The sequence below is a fragment of the Diorhabda carinulata genome, chromosome 2, assembly GCF_026250575.1.
Source record: "Diorhabda carinulata isolate Delta chromosome 2, icDioCari1.1, whole genome shotgun sequence".
Taxonomy (NCBI): domain Eukaryota; kingdom Metazoa; phylum Arthropoda; class Insecta; order Coleoptera; family Chrysomelidae; genus Diorhabda; species Diorhabda carinulata.
Genome location: NC_079461.1, coordinates 34,404,217 through 34,422,325, shown reverse-complemented (window position 1 = coordinate 34,422,325; position 18,109 = coordinate 34,404,217). Strand labels below are relative to the sequence as shown.

Here is an 18,109-nt window from a genome sequence, read left to right as displayed (position 1 = left end):
TATCGTACTAATGCATTGTTCGAAATCTAGTACAGGGACACCAACTTTGATAAATTCGTTCGAAATTACCTTTAATATGTATATTGATATATACATGGAAAGTCTGTAACTTTCAACACTGAGTTTTGAAAAATATTCGGACACTTCAATTAATAACCGATAGCTATTTACATAGGTTGTGTAAAGTTATACATAACTGACGAAAATCAATTTTTTATTGTGTATCAATAACAAGAAAAACAAATTTGGTAAATCTCACATTTAGCATTTGAGATTTTTGACAGTTCTTTTGAAGACATCGACCAATACGATATAATTAACATAAACGCACAAAATGCATTTATAGCAAAAAAGCGACGAATATTCCAAGCTACCACTTTAAGTAAAATAGAAAGACGTTTAAAGAAAATAAGCATGAAATAAAAACTTGTACTCTTCGACAAACTTCGTCCATAAGTCCATAATTTATGAAGGACTAGAAGTTGGTGCTTAAATATGATATTAATGACTAGTTTCATGTAATAATTTTTTGTAACTATGGATAATTTTAAATGTTGAAGTAAATTGACAAAATTATATGAGTATTTCGATGTTGTAAATTCGAAATAAAAGAGAAAATTCCCATATCTCAATCCTTTGGAGTCTATTTCAAGAAATAATGCTCTAAATGCAAAAACAGCTGTTTGTAATCTTATACACGGATGCATCCAAAACAGGAGTAGACTGTGTCACTTTTTCTTTTGAGCTTTTAAGCTTGAGGTAAGGCCAAAACCAACAAAATGATTATTTATAAGGAGTTGAAATCGAAAATTAAAATAAAAACGATAATAATTTGATAAGACCATTGATATGTCCTCATTAGATTACTCTCAACCAAGTAACTTCGTAGGTATCTCAAAACAAGATTTAACCCATGTAGAAGAGTGAGAATCAGTCACTCAAGACTTACTCATTGTCTCTTCTTCTTAACCCAATTGTACCAACTGTATTTCAAGCTTATTTTGAACCCAGAGAACCCCAGAGAAAACAGATTCAGCTTCAAGATATCCTAAAGGTGTAAAGCGCCAAAAAAATAGCATTTTGGGTGGAGTTTATGTGTTTTGGAAGCGGACCAATTCTCCAAAACGATCCTAAACGAATTACCGAACTACTTTTTCAAAGGCGTAAAATTTTACCATAAACTATGGAACTTCCCATATTATTTCACATTGTATTAACGTGTATTGTAATATATCGTGCAATGATGCTACGACTCCTCGTTTCTGAGTTATAAGGCTGTAAAGTTGTGTATTTTCTAAATTATTCATTTGACCGTTAAGAATTTTTAATGGTTGATTACGTATGTTTATTTATTTATTTATGAGTTCCCCAAGAAGTTTTTGATTGTGTTTTCATATCTATAATGACAATTTATAATAATTTTCTTCAGAATGTCTCTTTATGGCGAACGGTTTCCTTGGCATTTCCTAAACCATAAATTTTAACGAGTTAAACAAAGAGTACCTTTTTGTTAAAAAATCGATTGAAACATTAATTTTTGATATCATTAGATTGTACAGATTGTCCCTGTAAAAGTTACGGATTATTAACCTAATTCATAATATTCGAATGTATAATTTAGAAAATATACTTAAATCTAACTTTTAAATCTAATTTCGCAACTTCAAACGCCTATAACTCAGAAATGAGGAGTCGTATGGAAAAGTCTGTTTTCATGTCATCAATTCACTCCAGATTTTTTTCCGTTAAGTCCCTGTATATTTAAATAGAAACTACTTGCCCGATTGGTTCGATGTAATAATTATAATTGCATCATGTATTTAGATTTCATTATTTTTTTCAAATTTTCTCTAATTTTATCGATGGCATTTAAATTGCTAACTAATTAGTATTTGAAGTAGTTTATAATTTCATTTTAACAATCCTAGTGTACATTGATTTCTATTTGATTAGGAAAGTTTTTCGTGCGAAATATTTGACGAAAAGTATCCAGAAAATTCTTTGATTTACATACGGTTAAAGAGGAATTCTGAGTGCCAGCTGCTACATGTAAACTAATTGATACAAAATAATTGATGACGGATTGCCAGAACATCCAAAATAACGAGGTTTGTTCAAAAAATATAACAGTTAGAGAGAAATGCTTTATTGTCAAAAAATTGTTACTATTTGTAGACAATAGCTTGTAAAAACCAAACAAACAAACATAAAAATAACTAAATAAAGATGCGAATACAATAAAATTTCAATATACAGAAGAAAACTAAAATTAAACCAGTATGCAGCAGGTTCGGAATTAAATATTATTCAAATAGAAGGCACTTTCCAGTAAATATGCCCACAAATTATTGGCAAGTGATTGTGCATTTTTTTGCATTGTAAAATATTGAGCCCTTAACTAATTCTGAATGTTCCTACCTGTAACGAGAAGTCCACATGACCAGAGATGTTTGACAACTGTGCTTGAAGTTTTGAAAGCATTTTTAGTATTGGATTTTACCGAAAATTTTGTTATCACTGGATAACAGACAGATTCTGGATCATACGACATAGTCTATGGTACTAAAACTGGTCTTAATTGACTGAAGACATTTCCTGACCAGCACACGAACTGGAATAATCAATATTCAGATCGCCACATAGAATTAGTTTGGTTTTTAGAGGTAAGGTCAGTAGTTTGTGACAAAAAGTATGCACGTTATTTGACTGAATGTATCTAAGAATCGTTTTTAATGAGTCCCCATTACCGACTATCTGGAAATATATGGAATAATCTAGAACCTCAACAACGACGTATTGTAGATCCAATCGTTTCTGGTTAAATCGCTTAGTGATTTTACAAATCCATAGAAAAATAAATTTAATTTAATACTGTCAAATCACATGGACAAGATCGGTTTTTTAGAGAAAAAAAAAGAAGATTTTATAATATTCTTTTTTGAAGATTGTCAAATTCGGCGTCGATTGATACCTGAATCAGATCGTGTGTTTGGCTGGTACACGTTTTTATTTGGCGATAAGTTGCAAGTTGATTTTGTATATGGCAACATAATTTGAAATTTTGATATCAAATTTAACCAGACTCGGATGAGAAAAGAAAAATTGGATCGAAAAATTACTTCTAGCGGAAAATGTATCAAGATAATTAGGATTCCATATTTAGACACTTATTTGTCGTTTTAGCATTTGAATTTTGGGAAACACTCGAAATTTTATATACCGGGACTGATAGCAAATTTGATTAGCTTCAATACGTGAAAACTAAATTGCTGATCTGCTAAATACTTTCGGAGTCATAGCAAAAAATAGGTTAAAAAACAAGGGTTTCACAACATGACAAGGTATTTTAGTCTACTAACAAAGAAAATTAAAAAATGTATATGACGGTTTGATGGTACACTCAACCAGTTTTAAAATGGTAAAAAAAGTGTAAATCCTATAAAACTTTACTAGAGTTAATAGGAAAAATATGACAAAAACATAGAATTTCACAACAATATGCTGAAAAGAAAATTTTGCGGAACGTATTTAATACTTCATGTGAGGGGCTGACTGTTAATTTAATCGGCTTCAAGATTCAAGAAGGAAATGGCGGATCAAATAATTGCTTCCGGAGCTGTGGATAAAAACTTGATAAAACAACGAGGATTTCATAACAGGACACGGTTTTTGGTGTGCTGATATGAGAAAATTGCTAAACTAAAACTTTCATATTGGATTTTGATAGTGGATTCAACCAGCTTTGAAAAGGTAGCAAGTTTTGCGAAACCAAAACTACCAGATTCGATTTTGATAGTAGATTCGCAACAAACTATTCATACTGACATGAAGTCTTGTGAAAATGAAACTATAATATTGAATTTTGATGGTAGATTCAACCAGTTTCAACTAGTTCCAGAATGGTAGCAACAAATTGTGAATGCCGACATGGAGTTTTGCAAAACTGAAACTATAATATTGGATTTTGATAGTGGATTCAACCAGCTTTGAAATGGTAGCAAGTTTTGCGAAACCAAAACTACCAGATTCGATTTTGATAGTAGATTCGCAACAAATTATGCATGCTGATATGAAGTTTTGCGAAACTAAAACTGTAATATTGGATTTTGATAGTGGATTCAACCAGCTTGGAAAAGGTAGCAAGTTTTGCGAAACCAAAACTACCAGATTCGATTTTGATAGTAGATTCGCAACAAATTATGCATGCTGATATGAAGTTTTGCGAAACTAAAACTGTAATATTGGATTTTGATAGTGGATTCAACCAGCTTGGAAAAGGTAGCAAGTTTTGCGAAACCAAAACTACCAGATTCGATTTTGATAGTAGATTCGCAACAAATTATGCATGCTGATATGAAGTTTTGCGAAACTAAAACTGTAATATTGGATTTTGATAGTGGATTCAACCAGCTTGGAAAAGGTAGCAAGTTTTGCGAAACCAAAACTACCAGATTCGATTTTGATAGTAGATTCGCAACAAATTATGCATGCTGATATGAAGTTTTGCGAAACTAAAACTGTAATATTGGATTTTGATAGTGGATTCAACCAGCTTTGAAATGGTAGCAAGTTTTGCGAAACCAAAACTACCAGATTCGATTTTGATAGTAGATTCGCAACAAACTATTCATACTGACATGAAGTCTTGTGAAAATGAAACTATAATATTGAATTTTGATGGTAGATTCAACCAGTTTCAACTAGTTCCAGAATGGTAGCAACAAATTGTGAATGCCGACATGGAGTTTTGCAAAACTGAAACTATAATATTGGATTTTGATAGTGGATTCAACCAGCTTTGAAATGGTAGCAAGTTTTGCGAAACCAAAACTACCAGATTCGATTTTGATAGTAGATTCGCAAGGAATTGTGAATCTCGTAGTATATTTTGGTATATAGTCGATTGAACCAGTTCTAAAATGGTAGCAAGAAATTATGGATCTGACATATACTTCAGGAGCGAAAAAATTTAGGATTCCACGATTTTTAGCATGCTGACATAAGTATATATTTCATATAAGGTTCTGATAATAAATATATCCAATCAGCTTCAAGATGGAGATTTGACTATTATCTTCGGATATATAACCGAAAACATCATCATCAAGAGATATTAGATTTTACACCAGGACATTTTTAGTATGTAGTATTCAAATTGATAGAAAAAAATTGAGGATTCGAAATAATAATTGTTCAAAATGCAACCAGCTAGAAGATGGTGAAACAAAATTGATATCCAAACATTTAATTTCAAAATTATATTCATATATTTGAAATACGTATTATTCCTGTACCTGATTTGGTTATTTAATTAAGGAAAGAAGAAAATTTTTGTACTGGTACTACATTTAAAAAAAAATAATCGATATGATAGATAATATATTAAATAGACCATGCAACAAGGTTAGATAGAAAATATAGAATAACTGAAAAATATATCGAAACGCGTACAATAATAAACGAAATGAAAAAAACCTTTTTCTGAATGTAGATGGAGCCAAAATTCTTCTGTAATCTTCAAAGGCACAACTAGTCTTATCACTTCATATCAAGTCAAAATCAATTCACAAAATCTATAGTCGACGCGGTCAACACAAGATTTATAAAAGATTTCGTAAACCTCCCAGATTACTATTGAGGTAACACTTCACGTGTAACATTTAGCACCTGACTGGATTCTAAAATTGACTGTAATCCAAGTATAACTTTCATACCGATACCCCACCAGGTAACAAAAAAAGACAGGTAAAATTATACCGGCCACGTGCGGGGCTCGATTCCCGCCTTTCGATCAATATTGGTGCCGCTATTGGAGGAGAGCGATGCGTAGGAGGGACTAGAGATCGTGATTGGGAGACAGCTTGCATCTTAATTTACAGGCATCTTGATGAGTTATTTAATTGGAAATTGATTTTTATGTCAGTGTCAACTAAGAGAGTTTATTTGTTTAATTGACGATGTTCTTTTTTTTGTTTGGGTAAAGAAAATCGTAACTAGACTTAGATTTTTGATATCTTATCGATACACTTTCGTAATACATACAACATAACACGAATAAAACAAACTTTTTGTGTTTCTTTTTTATGCTTCCATGTCATTCTAATAAAAAAAATAATGCAGGGTGATCCGGGACTTGATGCAAAAAATTCGGAAATGACGTAGTTGACGTAAAAATAATTCTGTGACATGAAACATGAAAATTTATTTGGCCCAGAAGGTAAACCTCGATATAACATCGACAATCAAAGATGGAGGAACTGTGTAATGAAATGTTTTAATTGGTTTCGAAACAAAATTTTTGGTTTTCTTTTTTTTTGCTTTAATATCATACTAACAAAAAAAAATTATATCTACAAGGTGTTTCGAGACTTGATACAAACAATTCAAGAGAAATTGACGTAAAAAAAATTCTGTGACATGAAACATCGTCAATCAAAGATGGTGGAATTGTGTAATGAAATGTTTTAATTGGTTTCGAAATAAAAATGTTTGGTTTTCTTTTTTTTGCTTTCATATCATTCTAACAAAAAAAATTATATCTACAGGGTGTTTCGATACTTGATACAAACAATTCGAGAGTAAATGATGTAAAAAAAAAATTCTGTGACATAAAACATCGTCAATCAGTGATGGAGGATCTGTACAATGGAATGTTTTAATTGGTTTCGAAACAAAAATTTTTGGTTTTCTTTTTTTTTGCTTTTATATTATTCTAACAAAAAAAATTATATCTACAGGGTGTTTCGATACTTGATACAAACAATTCAATAGTAATTGACGTAAAAAAAATTCTGTGACATAAAACATCGTCAATCAGTGATGGAGGATCTGTGTAATGGAATGTTTTGATTAGTTTCGAAACAAAATTTTTGGTTTTCTTTTTTTTGCGACCACATCATTCTAATTATGAATTTTCATTGGATGATTACGTATATCCATATACTTTTTTTATCAGAATAGAAACTTAATGAGCGAAAGGTCCAGCTTTGGTTCAATAGTTTTAATAGTTGAGATTTGACGCTCAGTTCCTCCAACTGCAAGGAAAGCAGTAAATTTTCAACATGTGTCACAATGTGCCAACTCGTGATCGTGGTTGTCATGAAGATTAGACAACTCGCGACGGAAGATTATGCACCTCGGGATTGTAATTATGAAATTAAAGACAAAAATAAACCTAATTTATACTGATATGGTTTTTTTTTTTTCAAAAAGGGGATCTTGAGAGGTTTTTTTTATGGACACGATCAAGGAAACCTGATGAAACATTAATATATTTTAACTAGAGTTATCCTGATGAGCTCCTAGCGTGAACCTCGTCAGGTTTGATCTTGTTTTAACCTGATAAGGTCGTTATGATGTTTCTAGGAAATGAGGAAACGATTCTAGTCGGGTTTATCATAAAAATTACGTACCTACAGCTGAAAAATAATACCATCAAATACTTTTTAATCCATATAATAATCCTTAACTCAAAAAGTAATGATTCTCTCCAAAAGAATCGTTATGAAGTACTGGAAAGCCGGGTTTAAATCACAAAAAAGAGACATTTAAACTTGTACCAACAAAATTTGAGTCTATTATATGGATTCTAGCGTTACAATCGCTCAAACTGTATGGCGCAAATAACAGATTCTGTACTAATTAATCGAAATTCAATTAGAATGATTGAAAAATCAGTCAACTACTAAAATGATGAATCAGCGATGAAAATGTGCGTGCGTGTGTACGAAGCAAACGAAGCAGAATGAAGACCGTTGAAGACGTGCCACAAACTAACACATGGCACGTGTATGTGCTCACCTACTGTGACAATTTTTGTTACCCCTCGGTAGCGTCTTCGTAAACCAGTTTGCTTTTAAAAAAATTGATAATATTTGTAAGTCCTTCGATGAAAAATAGTAGTATACTAAGTCGCATCCCCAAATTCCGAATTCAGAATTAATTCCTTTAAAATTTCATTTTTGGTTCACTGTATTATACTGTTGAGGGTATTAAATAATAATTGAGTATTGAAAAGTGTCCTTACTGGTCACACAAAGATTTTATATTTGTAAAAGACGCCGTTTGTGTATTTAGGTAGTAGTTTTGAACATTCATTAATAGTACACGTTCGTAATTTACAAAACAATTCTTAAACCATTGTTGGTGGTAATTATCGATCGCATTAATGATTTTTGGAAAGTAAGTAACAAATTTAAATGCGAGAAAGTTATATTTTCACATTAAGTCATTATAAAGAACTAAACGAAATATTTATTAGATAAAATTGGATGTCAGTTTGAATTTTGACGTATTGTGATAACATTCATTATTAAAATACTGAAATATTTGTCTATTATTCATATAGGTGAGGTCTCCTTTCACAATCTGCTTGTCTTGATTAAATGGGGGCGAGATTCAATTAAAAAGACCGTTTTTCTAAGCTTTATTACTCAAATGAAACCATTGATACGCATATCGTGTATTTTGAATTTTGTTTTACTTCCCATTACAATATTATGAAAATTCTCTAGCTCAGGTGTAATGATTTCTCTTTTTACCATTGTATCTCCACTTCAATCTACTTCCCAGCATGGATGACCAAACTAGTAGGTTACTGCAAGCAAGTCTTCCTCGGAAGACAAATTCCAGCATTCTTTCAAGGTGGTCTTCGCTCCTTCTGATTTGTTGTCTTCTATCCTTTATATATTTCATTCCTGAATCTTTGTCTATGTTTCACCCACCTTTCTACGTCCACTTTGCTTCTAAATCGTCTTGATTTACAAACCTACTCTTCTGTTTTAAAGTTAGTGTTAAATTTGATGTTTCAGTCAGATTATCAAAATATTTTTGTTGGGATTTTGGTTTAAGTAACGATTTTTTCAATATTCCCGCAATTTTGAAAAATACTAACCTGCACCACAGTGGTCGACCCAAGAAATGATGCGCAAGCTAGCAGACATAGTAGGCATTCCAAAAAGTATGTCACATCGCATATTGACTGAAAATTTGGACATGAGAAAGCTGAAGATGGATGTCGCGTTTGCTCACAATAGAAACACCGCCCTGAAGATGAAACACTCGATAGTGTTTGGTAATGTTTCGCACAAACAAAGCCGTTCAATAACCTTGGAACTTGGGTTCATTATTTCACACTAGAAACTAAAGAATAATCAAAACACTGGACTGAAAAGGGAGAACCAACTCCAAAGAAGGCAAATATTGTTCCAACTGCAAGATTTCGGTTTTATTTTGGGATGCGCGTGGGATGATTTTCATTGACTACCTTGAAAAAGAAAAAACTATAAACGGCGAGTATTTTGTGAACTTATTGCAACGTTTGAGCGAAAAAATCAAACAAAAACGGCCGAATTTGGCTAAGAAGAAGATGTTGTTACAAGACAATGCACCAGCTCACACATCCGTTATTGCAATGGTCAAAATTAATGAATTAAATTTTGAATTGCTATCTCATTCGCCCGATTTAGCCCCTTCGGATTATTTTCTGTTCCCAGACATGAAAAAATGGCTTGGTGGCTAAAGATTTTCCAGAAATGAAGAGTTAATGTCGGTGGAGATTTTGAGGAACATCACTGGGAAAATTCTATGGAACTAAAAGGAGATTACATTGGAAAACAGATTAGTATTAACTTCTCGTATATAAAAATTAGGAATTCATTAATGAAAAACTTGTATATGTATAATTCTATAAATATGAGTAATTTATTTATACTGAAATTTGATAATTAAAAATATAGTTCAAGGTTGACACCGATTATAGTTTCGTATTCATTTGATGTATTGATTCATCTAAAAAATCACAATTCATTCAAGAAAACAAATATTCAACTGTCTAGAGGAATTTTTATTCATAAACTGGATTTCCGAGTGAGTTTTTTTTTCTAAATTCTATCATTTCCTTTGAGGAAGTTCCGCCACGGATATGAAACTATTTCGCACTATTTACAAAAGGGCAGCTGATCGATTTAGGTATAAAATAAAATTTTTCATTATGACGCTTCAAAAAAAAAATAATCGAAACGTTCCTATAACTTGATTTTTTTTCCGGTAGATTTTTTACAGCTGCCGCTACCGCTCTATAGTCTTAACTCAGATTTTTTCTATTATACATGTATCTTATCTCAAATGTTTGCCTCGATTATATCTTACCCCCAACTTCTTTTTTTGTTGGTTAACCCTCTAATATTTTTCGAGACTGAACTTTATAACTTCTATATTATAACCGATTCTTTTGGTAATTTTCCTTTCGTACCTTTGGAGAAGACCTACTCAACAAAACAATTTCATCTTGCGGAAATTCTTTCTACCTGGCATAGGAAAGATTGAATATTAGCTCCAAAACTAGTTTCAATCAATTCTTGAGCTTGTGTGTTTCTCCTGGAAGCCATACCAACGCTGAAAGATGCATCAGAAATGGAATCAAGCGAGTACCTCAGAAAAAAATCAGACAGAACTGGATAAACCGATCATTACTCTCTACTATGAGAGCCAGTTTAGGTTGGATTATGTCAGGTTAAGTTAGGTAAAGTTGGGTTATGTCAGATTATGCAAATATGTTGATAGGTTCCATGCAATTGAGTCCAAATTCGCTCGTTTTCCTTGAATTCCTTCATTGCGTATCGTTCTTGTCTCTACACTCTCAGTTTAAAAATCCCTCTTTCGACAATACCATTCAGTTCGTGGCCTAGAATCCCCGTTCCAAGGGCTAGTTACAAACTAGCTAACAACACTGGAATTAGTTTTTCTCGGACCTCACATACGAAGTTGCATCGAAAGAAATTATTGGTACTATTCTGAAGGTCTTATCAAAAAACCAATAGGCATTGTTTGCCGATTAGAAACTAGCCATTAAACCCCTTCTTCAATTTCTTCTTCTATTTTGATATAGCTCTTGATTTCGCTTCTTCTATTTTAGTTTCAAACAAAAATTTGTCCAGCAAATCAACGGCGAACGTGGTTTTCACTTTACAGACAATCTCTGGAGTCGCTCCTCCTAGAAATGTGACTTTCCAGGTACACAACAGCACAGGTTTATGAAAAATAAGTGCTTTTTGATTAACTTCAACACACGCTGGGCACTACTCCAACTATTCTTCTTCAGAAAGCATCTGAGTTAGGTAGGTGGCTGATAAGTTAGATCTGACTATTAATTTAACCCCTAATAATCCCATTTTGATCAGAATGATTGATAGGAGGTTGGTTTACAAGCAAATGATAGCCAACAGATTAGTAGATACTTAGTATTTCGAACTAATTTTTATTCTTACTCAATACCATAACCAACTTATAACAACATCATCCGCATATTTATAACTTTTGTTATTGTTTTCATTTTCTCTGCTTGTGGTGGATCCTCGCTGTCCAATTGGCACCATTACATTCTCGGATATCTGGTACACGCTTTCGGGGCACTCAACCGATAGATTGATGTGACTTTTCGTCATGATTCTTGTCTATGAAATATGTCGGCTGAAATGGTAACGCCATATGTATACACAGATGTAACTACAGACAACAACGGACCTCCTGAGAGAATTTAGTGTGGGTGTAAATTTCGTCCTTGATTGATTTTTTTATAAATCCTTTTCGATTGCACACAATTCCCTCAAGCCTTGATATGGATTGTATCACATCACAAATAAATTAAATTAAATAAATAAATAGATTTTTTCCTTTAAACTTATAACAACCATTATTTTGAAATATTTGATCATTGGTTTGCAGGGTATGAAGATTATATAAAGATCTAAACTTAGAAAATCTTATGGAGACATTGAAAGTTCATTAATTTTTTATACTGATAGAAAACGGATTCCTGATCTAGTAGACTTCGGAATCTACAAATCTGAACTATCACAGTCAGCACCCAAATAATAGTAATCGAAATACCACCAAGATTAGGCAACGCAAACACCAATGGTTTCAGTTTTCATTTGGATAGCTCTCTGGAATTCCAAATTCCTTTAAAAACTGAAGAAAACATTGATAATATGGTTGAAAATCAATCCAGATAGTAACTTATGGGTCATCCCCAATTAAAGATAAAATTACCACACCCAAAATTCTTTAGAGGATTATTAAGGATCAACGGATCAAAATTAAGAAAAATTTGGCAAAGAACGCACGAAACAAAGCTGATTCAAGTAACTTTGGAAGTGAAAAATGATGAAATATTTAGGATATGTCAAACGAAAAAACTGAATAGACCATAATTAACAAATCCTCTTATCCTCCTGAATGTTAATGGGCAAAAAGCAGCCAAAATGTCACCAATGTGCTTGCCAAACACTTCGAACAAGTCTGTGAGCCCAACCTGTTAGAAAGTAACTTCAATATTGAGGCTGAAGTCCAAGATTTTCTGAAATCTCCATATCTCCAACCAGGTTGAAAAATTAATACAGCAGTTGAACCCTAAGAAATTTCCCGACCTAATGACCGCCAAAGTCTTGAAGAAACTGTCAAAAAAGTTGAAGTTGAAACTTCATAAATTTCATTCAAATGATAATTCCTGGCGTATTAACGTTATTAGAAAGAATTACAATAATTCTTTTTGTTTTTTTTTTAACATTATTTTCATTCTAACTTTGTATTATGAACACGAGATTTTTTTTGTTTTCCTTTAATGTATTTTACGTAGAAAATCAATGATTTTTAATCTACGCATCACGCCTTAATGTCAATGAACTTTAGGTCCATAAAAAATTGCTAGTAAGGTGTCTAATAAGATATTTGCACCTGTATCATTATTTGTTTCTGATCCGCCAAAATTTACCATGAAATTAAGACATGTGATTCAATATTGAATTAAAAAAAATCTATCAAAACTCATAGTGTCATTATTCTAAAAAATATCCAAAACACTTCCTTTTTAATATTAGACATATAAGTGAAATTTTCATTTTCAAATTATATCAGCAATATATCTGAATCCATCTAGAACAGGGGCTCCGAAACTGTTCTGAGCCAGAGCTTGATTTGGTACTCTGATTGTGCAAAAAAAAAACAGTTGTAAAAATATTCAAATTCACTTATTATGAACTTACTTTACTAAAAACTACCAATATTTATAGAAAATCTTTTTAGAGTTCCCAATTGTCCAGTTTTTGTCAGTTTCTTCAACGTTTTTGGGTCTTTTCTGGATTTCCACAGTTTTCAGGATTTTGTGGTTGTTCTCCGGAGTTTAAGAGATTGGTAGGGCCCCCTGGTGTCACTGATCTTTACTATCGTCGGTGTTGGCGTTTTTTGCGATTTTGTAGCCATAACTATACCCGCCCGTCTCCCTATTACCCGCTTCCTATCAAATAATAAACAAACCAAAAATTTATCCCTAAACCCCGAAGGAACCGTTTGTTTTTTAGACTGGAGCTTTCTTTTCTCCTTATTCTAACCTTGTTTGGTCATCGGTTTTTTTACTTTTCGCAATCTGAAGCAGTGCAATCACAAACCACAACTCCAGCCCTGCAGAAGAGCAACTCCTAGATCAGCGCCAATTCCAATGAACCTTCCTCTTCATAAAACTTCCTCATCTCACTCAAATATACACAACGAATATCTTTCTTTCCCGCTGATCTTCTTTCTACCAAAATATTTAGTCTTTTGATTACTCCACTTCTAAAAAACTTGAACATGGTACAGAAAGACTAGAATTTAGGCATAGGAATTAATATACAGGAAAAGTGAATTTACGAAAAACCTCGTAGAATTCGTAGCGTGTTAAAAACACATCTTCGTTTTGATTTATGAGATCAATGTTTCTTTTTATCGCAACCAAGACAATAAATTAACTCTCACTAGGCCAACAGATGATTGCAATCACTTATTACATCTCTTTAATTATGTATTTTTGTTAATAATTTTTTTAATTTCCTTCGATTTATATTGTCACTGTAGTTGACACCGCGTTCCATACCAACGTTATTTATATTAGGTATTAAAAGGTAATTATGTTAGTAATAAAACTTGAACGCAATAATCAGCTCATTTATCCAATTAAAAAGTTTATTACACCAAAGGCGCAGGTCGAGTTGTTTTTACAAATATACAGGGTGTACCAATCTTAAATATCTTCAAGGTACATGTTTTGTAATTACGTATGTCATACGTAATTACTAGAGTTGCTACTTAAGTTTTTAAATACGCATCAACCTCTTCTTCGGGTGTAGAAAAACGTTGTGCTCGCAATTTATTTTTGACCTGCGGGAATAATGAGAAAATGTACGGCGGATGACTCACAAATCAAAGTGATGTGTTAGAGCTCGTAATTTCCTGGTGGAGAATTATTCGTCTACGGCGATGATTGTTTCGAACACTTCTGGTAAACAAATGCTTGTCTACAACTTTTGTTAGGTTAGGTTAGGTTAGGTTTGGCTCGTCTTAGAAAACCCATTCAGTCGATCATTTTTGAATATTGAATGTATGTATAATTTTTACAATAAATATATACCTTAAAATATATCGAGATACGTCCTTATTGGTTAGTATACGATTTTAAGAATAGTCATTCCGGTTTTCTTTTCATCGCGTATATGAGAGTGTCCGAGACTCAACATAAGGCAGATGGTCACGAAATACTTCAACTTATTAACTTCAAAAAAATTCCCTGCTTTATTATTGCACTTAATGTTTTGTTCGAGCGGAACTTATTATTTGATGTTTCAGTTTTTACGTCGGTCTTTTCGACTTTTTCGGCATTTCAGCGTGTGCTCGATTTGTTTTAACGGGCTTGCTTTCGTTTAGTTTACAAGATTGACTTGAAATGATAAAGCAAATGATTCGAATTAAAATAATTATCTTATCATTGTCTCGCTGATAGAAATCGATAGTTATACGTGATTATATTGAGTATATCAAAGCAAATATTTTTTTTATTGTACTATGATTGGAAATAAAAAGTATTGGAAAGCGTTAAATTCTTATTTCTGTTTAATTTTATTAACTCGTTCTTTTAAATATGTAATAAGACATGTTTAAGTAGCCCACTATATAATTGGATACCTACACTATATTAACCGCTTTCGGAGATAGCTTTTATTATATGTACGAGGTCTGGTTATTAAATAACGAGACTGCGTGTCTAGTGGGCGCCCTAGACGCGTGGGGAAAAAACGGTTTTCTCATCATTTGTGACGAAAAACAGGAGCATCGTATCAATCTGAAATTTCTCGTTAAATTAAAAAAAAAAAAACTCCGACTGAGTGCTATAATTTGTTACAAGAGGCTTATGGAGACAATTCTCTATCTCGTGAGTGTGTTTTTGAGTGGTGTAAACGCTTTAGTGATGGCCGAGAGAGCACTGAAGATGACCAGCGCCCAGGTCATCCTGTGATTGTTTCAACTCCGGAAACAGTAATCAAATTGTGCGTGCAAATCGTCAAATAAGCATCCGGATGTTTGCCGAGGCTGTAAACGCCGATAAATAAAAAGTAGAAAAATTTTACATATAGGAATTACACATGACAAAAGTCTGTGCGAAGTTGGTGCCAAAACATCTGAGACAAAAGTCTGTGCGAAGTTGAGTTCTGTTCAAAAGCTTTTTTGCAAGCAAAAAGCAAATTTTCTTGAAAGGAAAGGTCTTTTTCGTAACCAGTCTTGTTATCAATCAATCTCTGAAACTACTAGTACTGTTCAAATTTATGTCAAACTATTCAGCTCCATTGGAGTACTTTAAAAATCGAAAAAATAGTACCATTTGACTAATGTTTATAGGGTCAAGCTTTGGCTTCAATGGTATTATTTTGGCAAGGCCTGACCTTGAGATAGTGGTAGTTGCTTGAAACATAACACTTTATTAGAAAGTACTTAATCAATACAGCACTTATTTTAAGTTTGAAGCTGTCGCCTTGTTTAGTATTTGTTTAGTAGCCATCAATAGTGAACGTTTTCAGTGAATTTTTAACATGGATAACATTGGTCATCGTTAAATGATACAATATTTTTATTTGAAAGACTTTAGCACAACCAATATAAAACTTGAGCTAGATTCTACTGTGGGTGAGACTTGTCCTTCGTAATCAACAGTAAAATCTTGGATAGAAGCGTTTAAACGAGGACTTACGACCTGCGAAGACCAGAATCGCAGTGGTCGACCAAATGAGGTGACGACTCCAAAAATGCTTAAGAAAATCCACTGGTTGATCGTTGCCTGAAAGTGCACGAGCTAGCACACTATGTGGTACATATATTAACTGAAAATTTGGACATGAGAAAGCTGTAAGCAAGCTGGGTTTGTTAAAATATTTCAATCGAGTGTTCGGCAATGTTTGACAGAAATAAAGTCGAATTTTTGCAACGTTCGAGCGGAGGAATCAAGCAAAAACTGCCGTATTTGGCTAAGGAGAAAGTGTTGTTTCATCAATACAAGGCACCAGCTCACACATCCATTATTGCAATAGCCAAAATTATTGAATTAAAGTTTGAATTGCACCCTATTCGCCAGATTTAGCCCTATCGGTTTAGTCTTTGTACCCAGCCTCCCAGATTGTTCAACAATGAAAAAGTGATTTCCGAAATATCTGTATTTCTTTGTTGTGCCAAGTATTACTGGGACTTCTCCCACTTCATCCACTCAAAATTCTCTAGCTATTCAATACAACTAGCGCCTCCTATGTGCCAGCTTACGAATTTTTTTAGCCAATATATTAGTAGCAATAAAAAGTTGTTAATAGTGGCCTTTGGGAAAATAACGAAGTTCTTGACCTTTAACCCCAAATAAAAATCAACTCTCTCTTTTTTGAAACAATATTATTTGCATATTATTTTTCATCAATCTTTCTTTCAAACTACCATCTTAGTAATTACGTCCAAACTCAAATACTTTCAATTCTAAATAGTATTTGTCAAAACAAGTCATTCTAGTATTTCGTATTCATTAGTTTATTTACCTGTGATGTTTCCAGCTTTTATGAATTTTGAAACTCGTATTTGAAGCCTTTGGTACACGTTTTATCTCTATTTTTGATAAAAACATATTCGGTTAGTGGAAACACGCATCTCAAATACTCGTAATAAATTATTTTCATTAAATAATAGAAAGTGTGCTAAAATTTCTAAATTCTACTATCCATTCATACCTGCCCTAATTGCTTGTGTCCTAACGGTACGCGCGGCCGTTCTGCCACCGAAAAACAATCAATCAAGTGTTACCAAATTCCCTTTTATTCATTCTTCACTTTAATAAGAATAGTATAACAGTATTTTTTGAATACCATCAAGTATTATAGTTGATGACAGAATATTTAGCAGCGTTGCCAAATCAAATATTTCATCAAAAAACGATAGACAAATTTTTAAACATTTTTAAAAATCGTCTTCATAACAATCAGCTTTTCGATGCAATTCTTTTATTTAGTGATACTGATGATACATAATCAAATGCTTTTTAATAATCTACAAAGACCACACAGAAAGAGTCGTCGATTTGATCAATAATTTTTGATTTATGAATTCGGTAACAATTTCAGTAACTCATTTCTGAAAATGGAAGAAAACGCAGCGTCCAGTGGCATGTTATGCAAGGTGATACAATGACCCTCTCTTATTTTTTTTTTTTAACATTGTCTGTCTGTCAGCGATGCGATGGTTTCGTTGTGCAGTCTGTGCATACGTATACTCACGTAAATTTGCTTACCAACTGCACTCGACTGCAAAATAATTAATCAATTTCATGGTAACTTGAAGATAATCTATTTTTATATATTTTACACTTGAATCTTCACAATATTTCAATATAGTTTCTGTTTAACTCCATTACAGTATATCGTGATTTTGTTTTTTAATATTTTTCGTTATTACAATCAATTTGATTGTAATGACGAGTTTTATGAATGAATTTTATGAATTTGAATATTCAGTTTTAATTACAAAAAACTGCAATCCAAAATCGAGTTTGACCAACTTGTAAGGAAAAGAAAAGTCGAATAATCATCAGTATGATAAAAAAGTGCGTTAAGAAATAGCAAAAACCCTTGAGAAGAAACGAGGTGCTGTGAAGGTGAATTGGTGCAGTTAAGCCTTACCACCCAGCTAGGCACGAGCTCCAGCGAATCAAGCGGGGGAGAGTTCACGTTGCAGGACCAGGTGAGCGCTGGTGAAGCTATAGATTGATGCACAT

The 18,109-nt window shown here is 32.8% G+C and overlaps 1 protein-coding gene across 1 annotated transcript in view; it reads right to left on the bottom strand.

The window, feature by feature from the left end:
• The window catches only part of LOC130904277 (zinc finger protein 568-like), a 63,686-nt gene extending 58,010 nt beyond the window's left edge, over positions 1–5,676 (bottom strand). Inside the window, exon 1 of the mRNA XM_057816941.1 lies at positions 5,476–5,676. The gene's annotated coding sequence lies outside the window, so the exon portion shown is untranslated. The remainder of the gene's footprint in view (positions 1–5,475) is intronic.
• Between the last annotated feature and the right edge of the window lie 12,433 nt (positions 5,677–18,109).